Source organism: Berghia stephanieae, chromosome 3 (genome assembly GCF_034508935.2).
Source record: "Berghia stephanieae isolate SIO BIC M18660-M18661 chromosome 3, UCSD_Bste_1.3, whole genome shotgun sequence".
Classification (NCBI taxonomy): Eukaryota; Metazoa; Mollusca; class Gastropoda; order Nudibranchia; family Aeolidiidae; genus Berghia; species Berghia stephanieae.
In genome coordinates, this window is record NC_088362.1 from 69,047,341 (window position 1) to 69,058,060 (window position 10,720).

Consider the following 10,720-nt stretch of genomic DNA (forward strand, 5'->3'; position numbering starts at 1 on the left):
CGGAGACAGTTGCAGCGATCAGAAGAAAGGGATTTGGCGATGGCTCAAATCTCACTTGCAGCCACCGAGTTTGCAATGATCATTTTGTTAAAGGTAAGAATTGATGGATAAATTAAAATCTTAAATATTATATATACGATATGAATTAATTTTAATTATTGTGAACAAAGCAAGTTTACTTCGCTCCAACATCATCATGTAGCCATTGTGGGCCATAGCATGTCACGGATTTGGGGGCAACCGACCAAGGTCCTTGCCTTAATTTCTGAAGTTGCAAGTTTATGATTTAGTAAATATGTGTTTTTCTTTTTCATGGAAGAGAAATCAAATCAAAAATTTCAAACTCGGTGGTCTAACAAAATCTACGGAGAGATTTTTCACCGATGTGACTTTTCTATGCGAAACTCCGAAGTTGGAGAAATCATCTGACTCATTTCAGACTCAGATGTAATCTGTAGTCTGTTGGCGGTCTAGAAGGAATCATTTTAATTTTATGGTCCATACACAGTCCGGATGGATGATCTTTTATTTGTTGTGTTTAGTTATCAGATAGGACCATGAATATTTCATGCATTTCTTGTGCAATTAGGTGCCCCAAACGTAAACAATAACATTTGACGTCAAACTTGACCCAGATTTTTTTTATAAATGACCCGAACTATGCTGCAGTTGACCTTAAGAATTGAGGGTCATGACGCAGGCGCGTAAGTGTTTTATTTGTCTTTTGCTAGCAGACGACACATAACTGAGACAGAGTGGCATCTTCAAAATTCTAATAATAATTTTAATTTAAGTTCATTGATTGATCATACGAGAAGGTAAATGAAGATAACGCACCATTTACGTCTTATGAATAAGAAAAGGATTTAAAGCAGTTTGTAAAGAGGGATCCCCCTGAAATATCCGTGAAATAGAACAATTTCAAATACCTTCAGCCCCCGTCATGCTAAATTACTGCGTTGATATCATCAACCGATTTTCCAAACTCATCATCGCTAGTGCTACTAAACACATACCACGCGGTTATCGAAAAACATATATCCCATGCTGGACAAAAGAAAGTGAAAAATTATTAAAACTATACGAGGAAACACAAAACCAAGATATAACTGAAGAGCTTCTTCAATTCCTACAGGAAGGAAGACAAAAGAAATGGATTAACACGGTTGAAAACCTCGATTTTAAACACTCTAGTAGACATGCCTGGAATCTTCTAAAAAAACTAGAGCCAGATAAAGGCCAATCAAAACAACAAGCTGCCCCGATAGAGGTAGAAAAAATAGCCAAAGAAATAAAACTACGTAGTACACACACACCCAACCACAGATTCGAAAAAGGAATCCGCCACCAAAACCAAAACTATATCAATCGCGCCCCCAAGAAGGGCTCTCATCAATACCAATCCCCAAAACCGAAGTAGAAACTGCAGTTAAAAATATGAAAGCAGGACGCGCCGCCGGAGTGGACGGTATATACCCTGATATGATAAAACACCTTGGCGCGAAAGCAACACATTGGCTCTCCATTGCTTTGTCAGACGTAATAGAAACAACAAAATACCCCAAAGCATGGAAAGAAGCTAAAATCCTCGCAATTCTGAAACCTGGCAAACCACCTAATGACCCAACCAGCTACCGACCAATATCTTTGCTCTGTTGTTTCTTTAAACTACTAGAGCGCATCTTACTCGGCCGTATTTCACGTTAGATTTGTATATACCACCTGAACAAGCAGGTTTCAGGCCTGGACGTGACACAACTGAACAGGTACTCGCGCTCACATCATTTATCGAAAGCGGATATGAACGAAAAGTTAAAACGGGGGCAGTGTTCATCGACCTATCAGCGGCCTATGATACAGTTTGGCATAACGGTTTGATGTATAAACTAGCAAAACATATCAACTGCAAAAAAACATTAACACTCCTTAACAAAATGTCAGGAAAAAGAACATATGTTTGCCGAGGAGACAAGACCAGCAGGAAAAGAACAATAATAAATGGGAGTACCTCAGGGCTCTGTTCTAGCACCAACTCTATTCAACGTCTATATAAGCGACATTTCCGAAACTAAAGCTTTCAAATTTGGTTATGCTGACGACATCGCAATTGCATGGCAATCAAATGACCTTAAACAAATTGAAAAAACGCTTACAGACGACACCAACATTCTGCAATCATTCTTCAATAAATGGTACCTTCGAATGAATACCACAAAAACTGTCAGTACTCTGTTCCATCTAGATAACCATCAAGCTGACCAACAAATAAATGTCACAACTAATAACTCTACGTTACCATACGACCAAAACCCAAAATATCTCGGCATAATCCTGGACCGGTCCCTCACATATAGGAAACACCTAGAAAATACTGCACATAAACTCCAGAAAAGGAACGGTATCATAAGAAAACTTGCTGGAACTTCCTGGGGTGCTTCCACATCAGTCCTCAGAACACCCTCTATAGCACTCTGTTACAGTGTAGCAGAATACTGAGCCCCTGTCTGGGCAAGGTCCACTCACACCGAAATAGTAGACTCCGCTCTAAATAACACCATGAGAACAATTTCTGGCACATTGAAATCAACTCCCACCTCGTGGTTACCAATAATGAGCGCAATTGCCCCTCCCCATCTCCGAAGAGAAGAGGCGACACAAAAACAATATCACCGACTGGAGAAAACATCAAATACTCCACTCAGAATAATCACCCAATCAGCCCCCACAACATCACGCCTAAAATCTCGCAAACCGTTCTACAAATCCAAAAAAGAACATTTCGACCTCTCTGATAGCTGGAAAACTGAATGGGAGAAAAACAAACCAAAAAACAGTGATCTAATCGAAGACCATACAGCAACACCACTCCCAGGTTTCTACACACTAAACAGAAAACAGTGGTCTCCTGTAACAGACTACGATCTAAACACGGTAGAACAGCATCTAATCTCCACAAATAGGGCTATATAATAACACCAACATGCCATGCCTGTAACGCTCCAAATCAGGACATCGACCATGTGGTACTTCACTGTCTATCAACATCCATAGAGGGCGGCTATCCTGCTATCCACAAAGCTGATGATGACTACATCAAATGGCTGAATGAGTCACACTTGGAGGTGTGAAGACCATACGACACTACTACTACTGCGTTGATAATGAAAAGACGAAATTTTTTTAGAGAAAAGACTAGATCTATACTATATTTTTAAAAAAATATTTGAAATAATTATTTGTGTAAGAAGAATAGAGTCGGAAAAGGGAATATTGCAAATCATAAGGAAAGTAAAATCTACAGAATGACTTACGAATTAAATTGTGTCTCATACACAAGTGGGGAAAATCTTTACAAATTTATTCGTTAAAGAATTTTCTAGATATCTCCATCTTCGCCGTCTCTTTGGGAGCGTTCACATATTACGTCATCAAAAATTTGCCCTTTTTAGACCCCCCCCCTCCCCCAAGTCATCACTTGTCATCATTGACCTGACCCCCCCCCCCTCCCCCCCCCTCCCCCAACAGATGATGACGTCATCTAATTTAATAAAAACTAAAAGATAACTTTAATTTCACAATATTTATTATTCGTTCAAACCATAAACATTGATTATCAACGTTTGATAAAACATTCAGACATTTTATTAATTTCAGAAACTGTTGATAATTTATGTTTTACGATACAATGGGGACATAAAATTTAAATTTGCAAAGATAAAATCTAACAAACATTATTTAAATTAGGCTACTTGGTGCAGGTGCTATTAAAAAAAATTCAGAAAGTGTAATTTAAAATAGTATAGGAGGCAAATTATTTATAGCATATTAGTCTTTTAGTGGAATGAATTTCTGTTTCAATTTCCAAACATAAAATTAATTGATTCAAAAATGTTTCTGCCTTGGACCTCTGGCAATATACTATAAATAGTATCATCAATTTCATCTTCATCGTCATCATTTTCTCCCATTTGCTGTTCTTCTTGTATGCCGCATTTTCGTGAATGGTCTTTCATTGCTGTGATCGAGGAGTGATACAATGAACATTTAGGGCAAGTTCGCCTTTTGAGAAGTGATACCCCTTTCCCATCTTGTTTCTTGAGAGATGGGCAATACTCATCATAGCAATTTATCTTTAGCTGTTTTGAAAGGAACAAACTTTGAAATAGGCTTAATTTGCCTATGTTTTGATGACATCATCTTGGGTCTGACCCCCCCCCCCCTCCCCCATGTCAACACATGTCAACATTTGGTAGACCCCCCCCTCCCCCCCTAGCTGATGACGTAATATGTGAACGCTCCCTTTCATTCTAATCTCTGTCTCTCTCTCTCTCTCTCCTTCCTCTTTCTCTCTGTTCCCATTATTAATTATATTCTAATCAAATCTAGTTTCATTAATATTATCAAGGAATATCCAAACCAAGGACCGATCACGATGTTTAAAATCCAAGAGTCAGTCAAAACGCAAATGGCATCTAAGTCTAAGGTAATGTGACATTAAAAAAAAAAATTATTTATCAATGCAGTAGGTTATTCGCATCTCATAGTCATCACCATGACCATCATCGTCATAAAAATTAAGCAGTACAATCAGTGAATTTGCAGCAGTAGCAGATGCTTGTCTTGGCAGAGATTGATTGATATGACTTAAAGAAATTCCATAGAATAATGTCTGTGAGATTAAAGCACACGCTACCGCTAAGGCGATGCACATTATTTCAATAGAAAAACCTACTCATATTAAATTATGAGTTGCATAAACCAATGTCATTTATTTTTATTGGAGAAAACAAACAAAAAGCAGATATTACCAGAAAAAAGGAGGGGGGGGGGGGGGGGGGGGGGAGAACAGATATCTAATCATTGAATATTGTTAATGCAAAATGTATCCAATTCAACGCGACTCAAAACCCAGTTATTCAACCATTTATAAATTATTGATTTTTAAATGTATATATCACACAGGTCTCAATTTTATCTAGAAGGCTGAATAAAAGCTATGTAACGGTGAGTTATCAAAAAAAGTATAATACCATTACTTAACTGCAGTTGTTGTGTTTCGGCACTGGCGATGGTAAATGACGATAGTTTTAACAACAACTGCTAATAATGCATTACTGCTACTCCTCCTCCTTCACCACCTCCTCCTCCTACTACTATTACTACTACGACGACGACGACGACAACTACTACTACTACTACTACTATTACCACTACTATCACCACCACCAACACCACTACTACTACTACTACTACTACTACTACTACTACTACTACTATGTACTTCAACTACTACTGCTACTACTACTACTACTACTACTGCTAGTACTATTACAACAACTAGCATTATTATTATTATTAATATTATTACCACTACTACCACCACCACCAACACCACTACTACTACAACAACTACTACTACTTCAACTACTACTACTACTACTACTACTACTACTACTACTACTACTACTGCTAGTACTATTATAACAACAACTAGCATTATTCTTCTTATTCTTATTATTAGTATTATTATAATCATTATTAATATTATTATTATTATTATTATCGTCATCATTATCATCTTCATCATCATCATCACCATCATCATCATCAGTATTGTCATACTTATACTTAAGCAAGTTCATTATTAATTTCGATAGAGGTTGTGAAAAATATTGTACTCTCATAAAAAAAGGGTGGGATGATTATATAGACACTTATTAGAAAGGAACATAACCACCTACAATCTAACAAATACACGAAAAGATTTTAATGTTAAAGTACATTTATACAAATGATTATACTCGACAACAAAAACAATACCTATATTAAGAAAATTTATAATTGGGAAATTTACTTAAATAAAAATTCCTACATATTTAAAATCATTTAAACAAGACAATATAAAACATCTGTACATTGTTTAATGTTAAGCCCGTGTTGGTGTTGTCATTTGTAGACTCACAATCAGAGGAAAATAAAATTGGAGTGAACTTTTTCAACATACAACAGTCTGTACATTTGTAACTTTTTTAATTGACAGGTTGTTGAGGACAGAAGGCAATCTTTTGTGGGTGAGCCGCAAGGGAAGTTTTTAAAGGTAGATCGAATAGAACAATGTTGATGGTAGAATGATTTTGATTGATAAAAAAATCCTAAAGCAAATAAAAGACAACAATCAAAATCAAAGCATCATAAAAAATGCCATAGGAAATAAATTGGAATATTCTTTTTAATCGCCACAGATCAAGATTTTTGTTTTATATGTTTGAAATGAAATATACATGTTACATTGTGGAGGATCCCTCTTATAAACATAATATTTATCTTTCATCAACAATACCCTAGTGAACTAATAATTATGAAAAAAACATTGCAATACTTTTGAATGAAAAACAATTAGTTTTGATAATCACATTAACACGTCTAATTTGAAATTTGAAGGCAAATGCATTTTATAAATCTCTGGCCCGACCTAACTTTAAATTTTGAATCTAATATAAGAAGACAATAGAAGTATATATTTCCTAAAAGGCGTGAAAAAAAGGTTTTCAGCAATTGATGGCTTTTCGTGTGATAATATAAATTATTGAATTCCTCAGTTAAATATTGGACACTATGGGACATCTCATTCAATTTTATACATTGGTCTATCATGAGGTTGGTTATGGAAAACTCTGATTATTTTTTCTTTTATACAATAACAATTTTGAAAGTAGACTGGTTCAATATCTTTACTTACAGATTCAAAACTAGCGTAATGGAAAATTTGTTAATCACCAAAACTGTAACACTTTGGAACAGTGTCAATTATTAAACGAAATAGGCTGCTGTCATTGACCAATTCAAAGTAATGTTTTATAGAGAAGAGATCAATTACCGATATGATTGTGATCAAATTCATAGACACATGGTATCCAAAGGTCAGTTGACCTAAAGAACACTTAACATGAAATTTTAGGCTGAAGAGATCATGAGCAGATTGTGGGGAATATGTTCAAAATCACCATATTTCTTCTCGCAAACTTTGTTTCATGCAATAGAATTGTTCTGTACCTGACATTAAATTATTTTAAAAATATGTGAGATTCATATAGATCAGCACTTGACATATTTTTCTCATTATTAGCTTATTCCTAACCCTCCATCAGTAATGATAGGACAACACCAAGGACAACTTTTGAAGGTAATAATACTTACTTAAAGCACATATATCTCGGAAGCATTGCATTTATACTAAACTTAAGATGAAGTAGTAATCTTTACCAATTCAGCACCCAAATGTCATTGAATGTTATTTTTACCGTAAAGGTGTGGCTTTTCACAAAGGCATTATTCTACATATTTGTATTAAGAGTTTCAATTTTATATCCTATCAAGCTTAATAATCTTGTTTATTTACTAAATCACTATATTGCATCAAAGAAACATTGATATACTAGGTAGACATTAAATCACCAAGCTGAATGTAGAAATCTGAAATGAAGATCAAATCTTATCCACACCCCCCACAAAAGGAAACGATATAAAATGTTGTATTTACCCATACTTCGTTAAACATACATTGAAATACCATATGTTAAGATGTCATAGATCTGTTTTTAACTTACTTATAGCTCATTATGACTTTATAAATAATATGGATGTAACTCATATTGTTTGTTTGTTTTTGAAAACTATCAAGTGTTATCTGTGTTGTTTGAGAAAAGGCTTCATTGTTTGATTTCAATCTTTATTACCTCATATCTACCCTGATCCGTGAAATATGATATTTGTAAAACAAATATAATATAAAACATTCAATTTGAAATTAATTACGAATTAATATGAAAATTGTACAAACTTTCACGTTTTACATTTTTTATTTAAGTACTGGAAAGAACTGCCCTCTCGATTTGATAATGTAGAGCAAAGCTATTTATGTCATTATTCTTTTTTACCTACACGGTATATGGCAGAGACAAAACATTGGAAATGGACACATATCATTGATGCTAGATGTTTGAAACCTAATAGATATTACTTTGCATTAAAAATTTCAGACTTATACATTTCACGTATGTATAAATTAAATGTAATTTGATTGGTTTCCTCATCTTTAACAAATTGTATTTATCTGATAACAACAAATCATTTATAAAGCGCCATAGGAAGCTAGAACATTATCTTTATGGACTGTTTGTAGATTGATTTGCCATGGTTTCTTTAATATTTTAAAGGTGGTCCCCAATCCGTTTGAGAGATTTAGGATTTCAAACGACACACCGACGACATATACACCCACGGTAATTTATCGAATACTGCTTAAGACTAAATATTTAGTTACTAGTTAATGAACATAAAAAGTTCAGACTAATACATTTCATGTATGTATGAATTAAATTCACTTTAATTTTGATCGGTTTCCTCATCCTTAACAAATTGTTTTTGTATCTGATAACAAGAAATCTTTTATAAAGCTCCATAGGAAGCTAGCACATTATCTTTATGGACTGTTTGTAGAATAATTCTCATGGTTTCATTCGTATTTTAAAGGTGGCACCTGACTCAGATGAGAGTGTGGGCACTTCAAGCGATAAACTGACAACGTATACACCCATGGTAATTGTCTATCACACGCTGCTTAAGAATGAATATTTATTTAATTGACGTAAAAATTTCAGACTTATACATTTCATGTGTGTTGAATTAAATGCACTTTGATTGGGTTCCTCATCCTGGACAAATTGTATTTGTATCTGATAACAACAAATTATTTATAAAGCGCCAAAGGAAGCTAGCACATAATCTTTATGGACTGTTTGTAGAATAATTCTCATGGTTTCATTCGTATTTTAAAGGTGGCACCTGACTCAGCTGAGAGTGTGGGCACTTCAAGCGATAAACCGACAACGTATACACCCATGGTAATTATTGTCTATCACACGCTGCTTAAGAATGAATATTTAGTTAATTGACGTAAAAATTTCAGACTTATACATTTCATGTGTGTTGAATTAAATGCACTTTGATTGGTTTCCTCATCCTGGACAACTTGTATTTGTATCTGATAACAACAAATTATTTATAAAGCGCCAAAGGAAGCTAGCACATTATCTTTATGGACTGTTTGTAGAATAATTCTCATGGTTTCATTCGTATTTTAAAGGTGGCACCTGACTCAGCTGAGAGTGTGGGCACTTCAAGCGATAAACCAACAACGTATACACCCATGGTAATTATAGTATATCACACGCTGCTTAAGAATGAATATTTAGTTAATTGACGTAAAAATTTCAGACTTATACATTTCATGTGTGTTGAATTAAATGCACTTTGATTGGTTTCCTCATCCTGGACAACTTGTATTTGTATCTGATAACAACAAATTATTTATAAAGCGCCAAAGGAAGCTAGCACATTATCTTTATGGACTGTTTGTAGATTAATTGTAATGGTTTCTTTCACATTTTAAAGGTGGTGCATAGGCCAGCTAAGGATGAGGGGAGATCGAGCAACCGAAGGGCTTGTGCACAGATGGTAATTGTCTATGAAACACAGCTCAATAATGAATAATTTTTTTTTAATTATCGTAACTGATATTGAAAAGAAGAAGAAGTAGTAGTAGTAGTAGTAGTAGTAATAGTAGTAGCAGTACTACTACTAGTAGTAATAGTAGTATTAGTAATAGTAGTAGTAGTAGTAGTAGTAGTAGTAGTAGTAGTAGTAGTAGTAGTAGTAGTAGTAGTAGTAGTAGTAGAAGTAGGTAGTAATAGTAGTAGTAGTAGTAGTAGTAGTAGTAGTAGTAGTAGTAGTAGAAGTAGAAGTAGTAGTATTAGTAGTAGTAGTAGTATTAGTAGTAGTAGTAGTATTAGTAGTAGTAGTAGTACTAGTAGTAGTAGTAGTTGGAGGAGGAGGAGGAGGAGGAGGAGGAGGGAGAGATTCTTATTCTTCTTATTATCATCATCATCATCATCATTATTATTTTTATTATTATTATTATTATATCTATTGTTAAAATTATCATTATTGACAGTGCACCAATTATTTGTAGGTCCCTAGCTTTTTAGTCCCTGGAGTATGATCTTTACCCACATTCCCTTACCGTGGCCAATTGGTTTTGTGATTGATTTACTTGATAATGGTTTTTGTTTGTTTCATTTAGTTGAATAACGGAAACTTTTTATTAATTCCAGGTCACAACAGACTCAAACCGATACGTCAACAAACTGGAGTCCATTCACAACGTCGACCCATATGAAATAAACCCCCAAAAATATTCAAGAGACGGATCTAACTATCCTCCGTTTACTTACGTGGATGTCTTTAATTACTTTGTATTATCCACAAGCTTCTACACGTTAGATCAATTCAAGGTATTCCTTTTAGTTTGAATTCATGACCCTGACAATATTTACCATCAAAGAAGTATATAATTTTATATCTTCATAAATGTTCTTGAAGGAATGCATGATTTAGTATAAGCATAATACATATCAATTTATTAAGGAATAATAATCGTGATCCAGGTAAAAATGAATTTGAACCGATTAACAGTCAGATTTGTGAGATATGATTATGGTAAACTAATGGGAATATACCAGTGCCATCCAGTATCTCCACTCACGTCGGCTGGTTCATCGGGACATCAAACCGGACAATGTACTCATCTCAGACGACGGCAATGCCGTTTTGTGTGACTTTGGCATAGCATCTGTCGTCACATCTACCTACATGTTTGATT